Source organism: Penaeus chinensis, chromosome 5, assembly GCF_019202785.1.
Source record: "Penaeus chinensis breed Huanghai No. 1 chromosome 5, ASM1920278v2, whole genome shotgun sequence".
NCBI lineage: Eukaryota > Metazoa > Arthropoda > Malacostraca > Decapoda > Penaeidae > Penaeus > Penaeus chinensis.
Window position 1 is genome coordinate 7,672,900 of NC_061823.1, and position 2,500 is coordinate 7,675,399.

The 2,500-nt window shown below is 49.4% G+C and overlaps 1 protein-coding gene across 1 annotated transcript in view; it reads left to right on the plus strand.

Annotated features, from left to right (window-relative positions):
* The window catches only part of LOC125025767 (ETS-like protein pointed), a 230,399-nt gene that overhangs the window by 39,957 nt on the left and 187,942 nt on the right, over positions 1–2,500 (plus strand). The gene's annotated exons all lie outside the window — the stretch shown is intronic.

Genomic DNA, 2,500 nt, shown 5'->3' on the forward strand with positions numbered 1-2,500 from the left:
CCCCCCCCTTTCCCCCCCCCCCTTTCCCCCCTTTTTTTCCCCTTTTCCCCCTTTTTTCCCTTTCCTTTCCCCCTTTTTTCCCCCCCCTTTTTTTTTTTCCCCCCCCCCCCTTTCCCCCCTTTTTTAATTTTCCCCCCCTTTTTTCCCCCCTTTTTTTTTCCCCTTTTTTTTTTTCCCCCCCCCCTTTTTCTTTTTTCCCCTTTTCCCCCCCCCCCCCTTTTTTTTTTTCCCCCCCCCCTTTTTTCCCCCTTTTTTTTTTTTTTCCCCCCCTTTTTTTTTCCCCCCCCCCCCTTTTTTTTTTCCCCCCCCTTTTTTTTTTTTTTTTTTTTTTTTTCCCCCCTTTTTTTTTTTTTTCTCTCCCCTTTCCCTTTTTTCCCCCTTTTTCCCTTTTCCCCCCTTTTTTTTTTCCCCCCTTTTTTTTTTTTTTACCCCTTTTTCCCCCCCCCTTTTTTTTTTTTTCCCTTTCCCCCCCCCGCCCCCCCCTTTAAACCCTTTTTTTTTTCCCTTTTCCCCCTTTCCCCCCTTTTTTTTTTTTCCCTTTTTTCCCCCCCCTTTTTTTTTTTTTTTTTTCCTTTTCCCTTTTCCCCTTCCCTTTCCCCCCCCTTTCCCCCTTTTTTCCCCCCTTTTTTTCCCCCCCCTTTTTTTATCTCCCTCTCTCTTTTCCCTTTGTCTCTCTCCCTTTACCCTTTGTCTCCCTCTCCCTTTACCCTTTGTCTCTCTCTCCCTTTACCCTTTATCTCCCTCTCTCTTTACCCTTTGTCTCCCTCTCCCTTTACCCTTTGTCTCCCTCTCTCTTTACCCTTTGTCTCTCTCCCTTTACCCTTTGTCTCTCTCTCCCTTTACCCTTTGTCTCCCTCTCCCTTTACCTTTTGTCTCTTTCTCTCTCTTTGCCCTTTGCCTCCCTCTCTCTTTTCCCTTTGTCTCCCTCTCCCTTTACCTTTTATCTTCTTTCCCCTTTACCCTTTGTTTCCATCTCTCTTTACCCTTTGTCTCACTCCCCCTTTACCCCCTGCCACCCTCCCCCTTTACCCCCTGCCACCCTCCCCCTTTACCCCCTGTCACCCTCCTCCTCACCCCTTATCACCTGTCCCCCTCCCCCCCTCCCCCCAACTCACACCGCCAAAGGGCTAGCGACAATCTCACTTGACAACACAGGTGTACGTGGGTGTTTGGGAAGGGGGTGGGGGGAGGGGTGGTAGCGCTATCTTTGTGTTAACTTATGAGCAGGGAGAGGGAGGGTGAGGGAGGGAGAGGGAGGGAGAGGGAGGGAGAGAGAGGGTGAGGGAGGGAGAGGGAGGGTGAGGGAGGGAGAGGGAGGGCGAGGGAGGGAGAGAGAGGGTGAGGGAGGGAGATTAGGGTGAAGGAGGGAGGGAGAGGAGGGAGGGGGAGAGGGAGAATACGTGGAAAAAGTAAAGACTGGAGATGTAAGGAGACCGCGTGGGAGGGAGGGGAGGGAGGGAGTGGGGGGAGGGAGGGTTAGGAGACCATTAGACAGTCTTCAGATGTTTTAGGTGTGAGAAAAGAATGATAAAAAAGAGGGAGAGAAGGAGAGAGGAAGAAACTGAGCGAGCGAGAAAGAGACGGAGACAGGAAGAGAGGAGGAGAAACAGATAGATGGAGAAAATGAGAAAGAAGGGGAGAAAGGCAGACAGACAGACAGAGAGATAGATAGATAGGCATGTAGACAGACAGGTTGAGAGGCAAATAAACAGAGAGAATGAGAGAGAAGAGGAGAGGAGACAGAGACAGAGACAGAGACATAAACAGACAGAAACGGACAGACAGATCCAGACAGACAAAGACAGACAGACAGACAGACAGACATACTGACAGACAGACAGACAGACAGACAGACAGACAGACAGACAGACAGACAGACAGACAGACTGACTGACTGACTGACTGACAGGAAGACAGACAGACTGACTGACTGACTGACTGACTGACTGACTGACTGACCGACCGACCGACTGACTGACTGACTGACTGACTGACTGACTGACTGACTGACTGACTGACTGACTGACTGACTGACTGACTGACTGACTGACTGACAGATAGACAGACAGACAGACAGAAAGACAGAAAGACAAACAGACAGAAAGACAAACAGACAGAAAGACACACAGACAGAAAGAAAGACAGACAGACAGAGACACACAGACAGAGAGGAAGAGAGACAAATAAACTGAGAGAATGAGAGAGAATGGAAGAGAAGGAGAGGAGAGAGAGACAATGACATAGACAGAGACAGGCAGGCAGGAAGGCAGACAGACAGACAGACAGACAGACAGACAGACAGACAGACAGACAGACAGACAGACAGATAGACAGACAGACAGACAGACAGACAGACAGACAGACGGACAGATGGATAGATAGACATGTAGACAGACAGGTTTAGAGGCAAATAAACAGAGAGAATGGGCGAGAAGGGGAGAGGAGAGAGAGACAGAGACAGAGACATAAACAGACAGAGACGGACATATAGATAGATAGA